This window comes from Crinia signifera, chromosome 3 (genome assembly GCF_055691185.1).
Source record: "Crinia signifera chromosome 3, ASM5569118v1, whole genome shotgun sequence".
NCBI lineage: Eukaryota > Metazoa > Chordata > Amphibia > Anura > Myobatrachidae > Crinia > Crinia signifera.
Genome location: NC_139219.1, coordinates 333802526 through 333815107, shown reverse-complemented (window position 1 = coordinate 333815107; position 12582 = coordinate 333802526). Strand labels below are relative to the sequence as shown.

The window sequence follows — 12582 nt, the reverse complement described above, 5'->3', positions numbered from 1 at the left end:
GCTTGACTGAAGACAGGGATGGAATCAAAAGTAATTTTTATATTAAGCTATCATACATTATACAAAGCTTTGAACATTGTTAATGAACTTTTGATCCGAGAACATGCTGAGTTATCCGAGAACATTTGGAAGTATGAAAAAACTGCGTTGGCTGGGAATCGAACCCGGGTCAACTGCTTTGAAGGCAGCTGACCACTATGCTCACCACTATAACACCATTGCTTGACTGAGTCTGCTAAAGCAAATATTTCCCAAGTACGTAAGTCAGGTCACATGTTCTAAAAATATGCACGAGATGCCATGTTACACCATGGCTTGACTGAAATGATTGAAACAATATTTAGGGAGTACCTCAGACAGGGATGGAATCAAAAGTATTTTTTATAGGAAGATATCTTGAATTTTACAAAGCTTTGAACATTGTTCATGAACTTTTGATCCGAGAACATGCTCAATAACATTTGGAAGTATGAAAAAACTGCGTTGGCCGGGAATCGAACCCGGGTCAACTGCTTGGAAGGCAGCTATGCTCACCACTATACCACCAACGCTTGACTGAGTCTGCTAAAGCAAATATTTCCCAAGTACGTAAGTCAGGTTACATGTTCTAAAAATATGCACGAGATGCCATGTTACACCATGGCTTGACTGAAATGATTGAAACAATATAAAAGGAGTACCTTAGACAGGGATGGAATCAAAAGTAATTTTTATAGGAAGATATCATACATTTTACAAAGCTTTGAACAATGTTCATGAACTTTTGATCCGAGAACATGCTGGAAGTATGGTAGTAACATTTGTTAGTATGAAAAAACTGCGTTGGCCGGGAATCGAACCCGGGTCAACTGCTTTGAAGGCAGCTATGCTCACCACTATAACACCATTGCTTGACTGAGTCTGCTAAAGCAAATATTTCCCAAGTACGTAAGTCAGGTCACATGTACTAAAAATATGCACGAGATGCCATGTAACACCATGGCTTGACTGAAATGATTGAAACAATATTTAGGGAGTACCTCAGACAGGGATGGAATCAAAAGTATTTTTTATAGGAAGATATCATGAATTTTACAAAGCTTTGAACATTGTTCATGAACTTTTGATCCGAGAACATGCTCAATAACATTTGGAAGTATGAAAAAACTGCGTTGGCCGGGAATCGAACCCGGGTCAACTGCTTGGAAGGCAGCTATGCTCACCACTATACCACCAACGCTTGACTGAGTCTGCTAAAGCAAATATTTCCCAAGTACGTAAGTCAGGTTACATGTTCTAAAAATATGCACGAGATGCCATGTTACACCATGGCTTGACTGAAATGATTGAAACAATATAAAAGGAGTACCTCAGACAGGGAAGGAATCAAAAGTAATTTTTATAGGAAGATATCATACATTTTACAAAGCTTTGAACATTGTTCATGAACTTTTGATCCGAGAACATGCTGGAAGTATGGTAGTAACATTTGGAAGTATGAAAAAACTGCGTTGGCCGGGATTCGAACCCGGGTCAACTGTTTGGAAGGCAGCTATGCTCACCACTATACCACCAACGCTTGACTGAGTCTGCTAAAGCAAATATTTCCCAAGTACGTAAGTCAGGTCACATGTTCTAAAAATATGCACGAGATGCCATGTTACACCATGGCTTGACTGAAGACAGGGATGGAATCAAAAGTAATTTTTATATTAAGCTATCATACATTATACAAAGCTTTGAACATTGTTAATGAACTTTTGATCCGAGAACATGCTGAGTTATCCGAGAACATTTGGAAGTATGAAAAAACTGCGTTGGCTGGGAATCGAACCCGGGTCAACTGCTTTGAAGGCAGCTGACCACTATGCTCACCACTATAACACCATTGCTTGACTGAGTCTGCTAAAGCAAATATTTCCCAAGTACGTAAGTCAGGTCACATGTTCTAAAAATATGCACGAGATGCCATGTTACACCATGGCTTGACTGAAATGATTGAAACAATATTTAGGGAGTACCTCAGACAGGGATGGAATCAAAAGTATTTTTTATAGGAAGATATCTTGAATTTTACAAAGCTTTGAACATTGTTCATGAACTTTTGATCCGAGAACATGCTCAATAACATTTGGAAGTATGAAAAAACTGCGTTGGCCGGGAATCGAACCCGGGTCAACTGCTTGGAAGGCAGCTATGCTCACCACTATACCACCAACGCTTGACTGAGTCTGCTAAAGCAAATATTTCCCAAGTACGTAAGTCAGGTTACATGTTCTAAAAATATGCACGAGATGCCATGTTACACCATGGCTTGACTGAAATGATTGAAACAATATAAAAGGAGTACCTTAGACAGGGATGGAATCAAAAGTAATTTTTATAGGAAGATATCATACATTTTACAAAGCTTTGAACAATGTTCATGAACTTTTGATCCGAGAACATGCTGGAAGTATGGTAGTAACATTTGTTAGTATGAAAAAACTGCGTTGGCCGGGAATCGAACCCGGGTCAACTGCTTTGAAGGCAGCTATGCTCACCACTATAACACCATTGCTTGACTGAGTCTGCTAAAGCAAATATTTCCCAAGTACGTAAGTCAGGTCACATGTACTAAAAATATGCACGAGATGCCATGTAACACCATGGCTTGACTGAAATGATTGAAACAATATTTAGGGAGTACCTCAGACAGGGATGGAATCAAAAGTATTTTTTATAGGAAGATATCATGAATTTTACAAAGCTTTGAACATTGTTCATGAACTTTTGATCCGAGAACATGCTCAATAACATTTGGAAGTATGAAAAAACTGCGTTGTCCGGGAATCGAACCCGGGTCAACTGCTTGGAAGGCAGCTATGCTCACCACTATACCACCAACGCTTGACTGAGTCTGCTAAAGCAAATATTTCCCAAGTACGTAAGTCAGGTTACATGTTCTAAAAATATGCACGAGATGCCATGTTACACCATGGCTTGACTGAAATGATTGAAACAATATAAAAGGAGTACCTTAGACAGGGATGGAATCAAAAGTAATTTTTATAGGAAGATATCATACATTTTACAAAGCTTTGAACAATGTTCATGAACTTTTGATCCGAGAACATGCTGGAAGTATGGTAGTAACATTTGTTAGTATGAAAAAACTGCGTTGGCCGGGAATCGAACCCGGGTCAACTGCTTTGAAGGCAGCTATGCTCACCACTATAACACCATTGCTTGACTGAGTCTGCTAAAGCAAATATTTCCCAAGTACGTAAGTCAGGTCACATGTACTAAAAATATGCACGAGATGCCATGTTACACCATGGCTTGACTGAAATGATTGAAACAATATTTAGGGAGTACCTCAGACAGGGATGGAATCAAAAGTATTTTTTATAGGAAGATATCATGAATTTTACAAAGCTTTGAACATTGTTCATGAACTTTTGATCCGAGAACATGCTGGAAGTATGGTAGTAACATTTGGAAGTATGAAAAAACTGCGTTGGCCGGGAATCGAACCCGGGTCAACTGCTTGGAAGGCAGCTATGCTCACCACTATACCACCAACGCTTGACTGAGTCTGCTAAAGCAAATATTTCCCAAGTACGTAAGTCAGGTTACATGTTCTAAAAATATGCACGAGATGCCATGTTACACCATGGCTTGACTGAAATGATTGAAACAATATAAAAGGAGTACCTCAGACAGGGAAGGAATCAAAAGTAATTTTTATAGGAAGATATCATACATTTTACAAAGCTTTGAACATTGTTCATGAACTTTTGATCCGAGAACATGCTGGAAGTATGGTAGTAACATTTGGAAGTATGAAAAAACTGCGTTGGCCGGGATTCGAACCCGGGTCAACTGTTTGGAAGGCAGCTATGCTCACCACTATACCACCAACGCTTAACTGAGTCTGCTAAAGCAAATATTTCCCAAGTACGTAAGTCAGGTCACATGTTCTAAAAATATGCACGAGATGCCATGTTACACCATGGCTTGACTGAAGACAGGGATGGAATCAAAAGTAATTTTTATATTAAGCTATCATACATTATACAAAGCTTTGAACATTGTTAATGAACTTTTGATCCGAGAACATGCTGAGTTATCCGAGAACATTTGGAAGTATGAAAAAACTGCGTTGGCTGGGAATCGAACCCGGGTCAACTGCTTTGAAGGCAGCTGACCACTATGCTCACCACTATAACACCATTGCTTGACTGAGTCTGCTAAAGCAAATATTTCCCAAGTACGTAAGTAAGGTCACATGTTCTAAAAATATGCACGAGATGCCATGTTACACCATGGCTTGACTGAAATGATTGAAACAATATTTAGGGAGTACCTCAGACAGGGATGGAATCAAAAGTATTTTTTATAGGAAGATATCTTGAATTTTACAAAGCTTTGAACATTGTTCATGAACTTTTGATCCGAGAACATGCTCAATAACATTTGGAAGTATGAAAAAACTGCGTTGGCCGGGAATCGAACCCGGGTCAACTGCTTGGAAGGCAGCTATGCTCACCACTATACCACCAACGCTTGACTGAGTCTGCTAAAGCAAATATTTCCCAAGTACGTAAGTCAGGTTACATGTTCTAAAAATATGCACGAGATGCCATGTTACACCATGGCTTGACTGAAATGATTGAAACAATATAAAAGGAGTACCTTAGACAGGGATGGAATCAAAAGTAATTTTTATAGGAAGATATCTTGAATTTTACAAAGCTTTGAACATTGTTCATGAACTTTTGATCCGAGAACATGCTCAATAACATTTGGAAGTATGAAAAAACTGCGTTGGCCGGGATTCGAAGCCGGGTCAACTGCTTGGAAGGCAGCTATGCTCACCACTATACCACCAACGCTTGACTGAGTCTGCTAAAGCAAATATTTCCCAAGTACGTAAGTCAGGTTACATGTTCTAAAAATATGCACGAGATGCCATGTTACACCATGGCTTGACTGAAATGATTGAAACAATATAAAAGGAGTACCTTAGACAGGGATGGAATCAAAAGTAATTTTTATAGGAAGATATCATACATTTTACAAAGCTTTGAACAATGTTCATGAACTTTTGATCCGAGAACATGCTGGAAGTATGGTAGTAACATTTGTTAGTATGAAAAAACTGCGTTGGCCAGGAATCGAACCCGGGTCAACTGCTTTGAAGGCAGCTATGCTCACCACTATAACACCATTGCTTGACTGAGTCTGCTAAAGCAAATATTTCCCAAGTACGTAAGTCAGGTCACATGTACTAAAAATATGCACGAGATGCCATGTTACACCATGGCTTGACTGAAATGATTGAAACAATATTTAGGGAGTACCTCAGACAGGGATGTAATCAAAAGTATTTTTTATAGGAAGATATCATGAATTTTACAAAGCTTTGAACATTGTTCATGAACTTTTGATCCGAGAACATGCTCAATAACATTTGGAAGTATGAAAAAACTGCGTTGGCCGGGAATCGAACCCGGGTCAACTGCTTGGAAGGCAGCTATGCTCACCACTATACCACCAACGCTTGACTGAGTCTGCTAAAGCAAATATTTCCCAAGTACGTAAGTCAGGTTACATGTTCTAAAAATATGCACGAGATGCCATGTTACACCATGGCTTGACTGAAATGATTGAAACAATATAAAAGGAGTACCTTAGACAGGGATGGAATCAAAAGTAATTTTTATAGGAAGATATCATACATTTTACAAAGCTTTGAACAATGTTCATGAACTTTTGATCCGAGAACATGCTGGAAGTATGGTAGTAACATTTGTTAGTATGAAAAAACTGCGTTGGCCGGGAATCGAACCCGGGTCAACTGCTTTGAAGGCAGCTATGCTCACCACTATAACACCATTGCTTGACTGAGTCTGCTAAAGCAAATATTTCCCAAGTACGTAAGTCAGGTCACATGTACTAAAAATATGCACGAGATGCCATGTTACACCATGGCTTGACTGAAATGATTGAAACAATATTTAGGGAGTACCTCAGACAGGGATGGAATCAAAAGTATTTTTTATAGGAAGATATCATGAATTTTACAAAGCTTTGAACATTGTTCATGAACTTTTGATCCGAGAACATGCTCAATAACATTTGGAAGTATGAAAAAACTGCGTTGGCCGGGAATCGAACCCGGGTCAACTGCTTGGAAGGCAGCTATGCTCACCACTATACCACCAACGCTTGACTGAGTCTGCTAAAGCAAATATTTCCCAAGTACTTAAGTCAGGTTACATGTTCTAAAAATATGCACGAGATGCCATGTTACACCATGGCTTGACTGAAATGATTGAAACAATATAAAAGGAGTACCTCAGACAGGGATGGAATCAAAAGTAATTTTTATAGGAAGATATCATACATTTTACAAAGCTTTGAACAATGTTCATGAACTTTTGATCCGAGAACATGCTGGAAGTATGGTAGTAACATTTGGAAGTATGAAAAAACTGCGTTGGCCGGGAATCGAACCCGGGTCAACTGCTTGGAAGGCAGCTATGCTCACCACTATACCACCAACGCTTGACTGAGTCTGCTAAAGCAAATATTTCCCAAGTACGTAAGTCAGGTTACATGTTCTAAAAATATGCACGAGATGCCATGTTACACCATGGCTTGACTGAAATGATTGAAACAATATAAAAGGAGTACCTCAGACAGGGATGGAATCAAAAGTAATTTTTATAGGAAGATATCATACATTTTACAAAGCTTTGAACAATGTTCATGAACTTTTGATCCGAGAACATGCTGAGTTATCCGAGAACATTTGGAAGTATGAAAAAACTGCGTTGGCTGGGAATCGAACCCGGGTCAACTGCTTTGAAGGCAGCTGACCACTATGCTCACCACTATAACACCATTGCTTGACTGAGTCTGCTAAAGCAAATATTTCCCAAGTACGTAAGTAAGGTCACATGTTCTAAAAATATGCACGAGATGCCATGTTACACCATGGCTTGACTGAAATGATTGAAACAATATTTAGGGAGTACCTCAGACAGGGATGGAATCAAAAGTATTTTTTATAGGAAGATATCTTGAATTTTACAAAGCTTTGAACATTGTTCATGAACTTTTGATCCGAGAACATGCTGGAAGTATGGTAGTAACATTTGGAAGTATGAAAAAACTGCGTTGGCCGGGAATCGAACCCGGGTCAACTGCTTGGAAGGCAGCTATGCTCACCACTATACCACCAACGCTTGACTGAGTCTGCTAAAGCAAATATTTCCCAAGTACGTAAGTCAGGTTACATGTTCTAAAAATATGCACGAGATGCCATGTTACACCATGGCTTGACTGAAATGATTGAAACAATATAAAAGGAGTACCTCAGACAGGGATGGAATCAAAAGTAATTTTTATAGGAAGATATCATACATTTTACAAAGCTTTGAACAATGTTCATGAACTTTTGATCCGAGAACATGCTGGAAGTATGGTAGTAACATTTGGAAGTATGAAAAAACTGCGTTGGCCGGGAATCGAACCCGGGTCAACTGCTTGGAAGGCAGCTATGCTCACCACTATACCACCAACGCTTGACTGAGTCTGCTAAAGCAAATATTTCCCAAGTACGTAAGTCAGGTTACATGTTCTAAAAATATGCACGAGATGCCATGTTACACCATGGCTTGACTGAAATGATTGAAACAATATAAAAGGAGTACCTCAGACAGGGATGGAATCAAAAGTAATTTTTATAGGAAGATATCATACATTTTACAAAGCTTTGAACAATGTTCATGAACTTTTGATCCGAGAACATGCTGGAAGTATGGTAGTAACATTTGGAAGTATGAAAAAACTGCGTTGGCCGGGAATCGAACCCGGGTCAACTGCTTGGAAGGCAGCTATGCTCACCACTATACCACCAACGCTTGACTGAGTCTGCTAAAGCAAATATTTCCCAAGTACGTAAGTCAGGTTACATGTTCTAAAAATATGCACGAGATGCCATGTTACACCATGGCTTGACTGAAATGATTGAAACAATATAAAAGGAGTACCTCAGACAGGGATGGAATCAAAAGTAATTTTTATAGGAAGATATCATACATTTTACAAAGCTTTGAACATTGTTCATGAACTTTTGATCCGAGAACATGCTTGAAGTATGGTAGTAACATTTGGAAGTATGAAAAAACTGTGTTGGCCAGGAATCGAACCCGGGTCAACTGCTTGGAAGGCAGCTATGCTCACCACTATACTACCAACGCTTGACTGAGTCTGCTAAAGCAAATATTTCCCAAGTACGTAAGTCAGGTCACATGTTCTAAAAATATGCACGAGATGCCATGTTACACCATGGCTTGACTGAAATGATTGAAACAATATAAAAGGAGTACCTCAGATAGGGAAGGAATCAAAAGTAATTTTTATAGGAAGATATCATACATTTTACAAAGCTTTGAACATTGTTCATGAACTTTTGATCCGAGAACATGCTGGAAGTATGGTAGTAACATTTGGAAGTATGAAAAAACTGCGTTGTCCAGGAATCGAAACCAGGTCAACTGCTTGGAAGGCAGCTATGCTCACCACTATACCACCAACGCTTGACTGAGTCTGCTAAAGCAAATATTTCCCAAGTACGTAAGTCCGGTCACATGTTCTAAAAATATGCATGAGATGCCATGTTACACCATGGCTTGACTGAAATGATTGAAACAATAATTAGGGAGTACCTCAGACAGGGATGGAATCAAAAGTATTTTTTATAGGAAGATATCATGAATTTTACAAAGCTTTGAACTTGTTCATGAACTTTTGATCCGAGAACATGCTCAATAACATTTGGAAGTATGAATAAACTGCGTTGGCCGGGAATCGAACCCGGGTCAACTGCTTGGAAGCAGCAATGCTCACCACTATACCACCAACGCTTGACTGAGTCTGCTAAAGAAAATATTTCCCAAGTACGTAAGTCAGGTCACATGTTCTAAAAATATGCACGAGATGCCATGTTACACCATGGCTTGACTGAAATGATTGAAACAATATTTAGGGAGTATCTCAGACAGGGATGGAATCAAAAGTATTTTTTATAGGAAGATATCATGAATTTTACAAAGCTTTGAACATTGTTCATGAACTTTTGATCCGAGAACATGCTCAATAACATTTGGAAGTATGAAAAAACTGCGTTGGCCGGGAATCGAACCCGGGTCAACTGCTTGGAAGCAGCAATGCTCACCACTATACCACCAACGCTTGACTAAGTCTGCTAAAGCAAATATTTCCCAAGTACGTAAGTCATTTCACATGTTCTAAAAATATGCATGAGATGCCATGTTACACCATGGCTTGACTGAAATGATTGAAACAATATAAAAGGAGTACCTCAGACAGGGATGGAATCAAAAGTAATTTTTATAGGAAGATATCATACATTTTACAAAGCTTTGAACATTGTTAATGAACTTTTGATCCGAGAACATGCTCAATAAAATTTGGAAGTATGAAAAAACTGCGTTGGCCGGGAATCGAACCCGGGTCAACTGCTTTGAAGGCAGCTATGCTCACCACTATAACACCATTGCTTGACTGAGTCTGCTAAAGCAAATATTTCCCAAGTACGTAAGTCAGGTCACATGTACTAAAAATATGCACGAGATGCCATGTTACACCATGGCTTGACTGAAATGATTGAAACAATATTTAGGGAGTACCTCAGACAGGGATGGAATCAAAAGTATTTTTTATAGGAAGATATCATGAATTTTACAAAGCTTTGAACATTGTTCATGAACTTTTGATCCGAGAACATGCTCAATAACATTTGGAAGTATGAAAAAACTGCGTTGGCCGGGAATCGAACCCGGGTCAACTGCTTGGAAGGCAGCTATGCTCACCACTATACCACCAACGCTTGACTGAGTCTTCTAAAGCAAATATTTCCCAAGTACGTAAGTCAGGTCACATGTTCTAAAAATATGCACGAGATGCCATGTTACACCATGGTTGACTGAAATGATTGAAACAATATTTAGGGAGTACCTCAGACAGGGATGGAATCAAAAGTATTTTTTATAGGAAGATATCATGAATTTTACAAAGCTTTGAACATTGTTCATGAACTTTTGATCCGAGAACAATCGAACCCGGGTCAACTGCTATACCACCAACGCTTGACTGAGTCTGCTAAAGCAAATATTTCCCAAGTACGTAAGTCATTTCACATTTTCTAAAAATATGCATGAGATGCCATGTTACACCATGGCTTGACTGAAATGATTGAAACAATATAAAAGGAGTACCTTTGACTGAAATGATTGAAACAATATTTAGGGAGTACCTCAGACAGGGATGGAATCAAAAGTAATTTTTATAGGAAGATATCATACATTATACAAAGCTTTGAACATTGTTAATGAACTTTTGATCCGAGAACATGCTGAGTTATCCGAGAACATTTGGAAGTATGAAAAATCTGCGTTGGTTGGGAATCGAACCCGGGTCAACTGCTTTGAAGGCAGCTGACCACTATGCTCACCACTATAACACCATTGCTTGACTGAGTCTGCTAAAGCAAATATTTCCCAAGTACGTAAGTCAGGTTACATGTTCTCAAAAAAAAAAGCACGAGATGCCATGTTACACCATGGCTTGAATGAAATGATTGAAACAATATAAAAGGAGTACCTTAGACAGGGATGGAATCAAAAGTAATTTTTATAGGAAGATATCATACATTTTACAAAGCTTTGAACAATGTTCATGAACTTTTGATCCGAGAACATGCTGGAAGTATGGTAGTAACATTTGTTAGTATGAAAAAACTGCGTTGGCCGGGAATCGAACCCAGGTCAACTGCTTGGAAGGCAGCTATGCTCACCACTATACCACCAACGCTTGACTGAGTCTGCTAAAGCAAATATTTCCCAAGTACGTAAGTCAGGTCACATGTTCTAAAAATATGCACGAGATGCCATGTTACACCATGGCTTGACTGAAATGATTGAAACAATATAAAAGGAGTACCTCAGACAGGGATGGAATCAAAAGTAATTTTTATAGGAAGATATCATACATTTTACAAAGCTTTGAACATTGTTCATGAACTTTTGATCCGAGAACATGCTGGAAGTATGGTAGTAACATTTGGAAGTATGAAAAAACTGCGTTGGCCGGGAATCGAACCGGGGTCAACTGCTTGGAAGGCAGCTATGCTCACCACTATACCACCAACGCTTGACTGAGTCTTCTAAAGCAAATATTTCCCAAGTACGTAAGTCAGGTCACATGTTCTAAAAATATGCACGAGATGCCATGTTACACCATGGTTGACTGAAATGATTGAAACAATATTTAGGGAGTACCTCAGACAGGGATGGAATCAAAAGTATTTTTTATAGGAAGATATCATGAATTTTACAAAGCTTTGAACATTGTTCATGAACTTTTGATCCGAGAACAATCGAACCCGGGTCAACTGCTATACCACCAACGCTTGACTGAGTCTGCTAAAGCAAATATTTCCCAAGTACGTAAGTCATTTCACATTTTCTAAAAATATGCATGAGATGCCATGTTACACCATGGCTTGACTGAAATGATTGAAACAATATAAAAGGAGTACCTTTGACTGAAATGATTGAAACAATATTTAGGGAGTACCTCAGACAGGGATGGAATCAAAAGTATTTTTTATAGGAAGATATCATGAATTTTACAAAGCTTTGAACATTGTTCATGAACTTTTGATCCGAGAACATGCTCAATAACATTTGGAAGTATGAAAAAACTGCGTTGGCCGGGAATCGAACCCGGGTCAACTGCTTGGAAGGCAGCTATGCTCACCACTATACCACCAACGCTTGACTGAGTCTGCTAAAGCAAATATTTCCCAAGTACGTAAGTCAGGTTACATGTTCTAAAAATATGCACGAGATGCCATGTTACACCATGGCTTGACTGAAATGATTGAAACAATATAAAAGGAGTACCTCAGACAGGGATGGAATCAAAAGTAATTTTTATAGGAAGATATCATACATTTTACAAAGCTTTGAACAATGTTCATGAACTTTTGATCCGAGAACATGCTGGAAGTATGGTAGTAACATTTGGAAGTATGAAAAAACTGCGTTGGCCGGGAATCGAACCCGGGTCAACTGCTTGGAAGGCAGCTATGCTCACCACTATACCACCAACGCTTGACTGAGTCTGCTAAAGCAAATATTTCCCAAGTACGTAAGTCAGGTTACATGTTCTAAAAATATGCACGAGATGCCATGTTACACCATGGCTTGACTGAAATGATTGAAACAATATAAAAGGAGTACCTCAGACAGGGATGGAATCAAAAGTAATTTTTATAGGAAGATATCATACATTTTACAAAGCTTTGAACATTGTTCATGAACTTTTGATCCGAGAACATGCTTGAAGTATGGTAGTAACATTTGGAAGTATGAAAAAACTGTGTTGGCCAGGAATCGAACCCGGGTCAACTGCTTGGAAGGCAGCTATGCTCACCACTATACTACCAACGCTTGACTGAGTCTGCTAAAGCAAATATTTCCCAAGTACGTAAGTCAGGTCACATGTTCTAAAAATATGCACGAG

At 38.9% G+C, this 12582-nt stretch overlaps 14 non-coding genes across 14 annotated transcripts; all 14 read right to left on the bottom strand.

Annotated features, from left to right (window-relative positions):
- Positions 1–479: 479 nt before the first annotated feature.
- TRNAG-UCC (transfer RNA glycine (anticodon UCC)) lies at positions 480–551 on the bottom strand. Its single transcript has one exon. It is a non-coding gene; the product is annotated as a tRNA-Gly (tRNA).
- Positions 552–1147: 596 nt separating this feature from the next.
- On the bottom strand, positions 1148–1219 carry TRNAG-UCC (transfer RNA glycine (anticodon UCC)). Its single transcript has one exon. It is a non-coding gene; the product is annotated as a tRNA-Gly (tRNA).
- Positions 1220–2128: 909 nt separating this feature from the next.
- Positions 2129–2200, bottom strand: TRNAG-UCC (transfer RNA glycine (anticodon UCC)). Its single transcript has one exon. It is a non-coding gene; the product is annotated as a tRNA-Gly (tRNA).
- Positions 2201–3474: 1274 nt separating this feature from the next.
- Positions 3475–3546, bottom strand: TRNAG-UCC (transfer RNA glycine (anticodon UCC)). Its single transcript has one exon. It is a non-coding gene; the product is annotated as a tRNA-Gly (tRNA).
- A 909-nt stretch (positions 3547–4455) lies between these two features.
- TRNAG-UCC (transfer RNA glycine (anticodon UCC)) lies at positions 4456–4527 on the bottom strand. Its single transcript has one exon. It is a non-coding gene; the product is annotated as a tRNA-Gly (tRNA).
- A 925-nt stretch (positions 4528–5452) lies between these two features.
- Positions 5453–5524, bottom strand: TRNAG-UCC (transfer RNA glycine (anticodon UCC)). The gene has a single exon. It is a non-coding gene; the product is annotated as a tRNA-Gly (tRNA).
- Positions 5525–6120: 596 nt separating this feature from the next.
- Positions 6121–6192, bottom strand: TRNAG-UCC (transfer RNA glycine (anticodon UCC)). Its single transcript has one exon. It is a non-coding gene; the product is annotated as a tRNA-Gly (tRNA).
- A 267-nt stretch (positions 6193–6459) lies between these two features.
- On the bottom strand, positions 6460–6531 carry TRNAG-UCC (transfer RNA glycine (anticodon UCC)). The gene has a single exon. It is a non-coding gene; the product is annotated as a tRNA-Gly (tRNA).
- A 611-nt stretch (positions 6532–7142) lies between these two features.
- TRNAG-UCC (transfer RNA glycine (anticodon UCC)) lies at positions 7143–7214 on the bottom strand. Its single transcript has one exon. It is a non-coding gene; the product is annotated as a tRNA-Gly (tRNA).
- A 267-nt stretch (positions 7215–7481) lies between these two features.
- On the bottom strand, positions 7482–7553 carry TRNAG-UCC (transfer RNA glycine (anticodon UCC)). Its single transcript has one exon. It is a non-coding gene; the product is annotated as a tRNA-Gly (tRNA).
- A 267-nt stretch (positions 7554–7820) lies between these two features.
- On the bottom strand, positions 7821–7892 carry TRNAG-UCC (transfer RNA glycine (anticodon UCC)). Its single transcript has one exon. It is a non-coding gene; the product is annotated as a tRNA-Gly (tRNA).
- Positions 7893–9811: 1919 nt separating this feature from the next.
- TRNAG-UCC (transfer RNA glycine (anticodon UCC)) lies at positions 9812–9883 on the bottom strand. Its single transcript has one exon. It is a non-coding gene; the product is annotated as a tRNA-Gly (tRNA).
- A 1876-nt stretch (positions 9884–11759) lies between these two features.
- On the bottom strand, positions 11760–11831 carry TRNAG-UCC (transfer RNA glycine (anticodon UCC)). Its single transcript has one exon. It is a non-coding gene; the product is annotated as a tRNA-Gly (tRNA).
- A 267-nt stretch (positions 11832–12098) lies between these two features.
- TRNAG-UCC (transfer RNA glycine (anticodon UCC)) lies at positions 12099–12170 on the bottom strand. Its single transcript has one exon. It is a non-coding gene; the product is annotated as a tRNA-Gly (tRNA).
- Between the last annotated feature and the right edge of the window lie 412 nt (positions 12171–12582).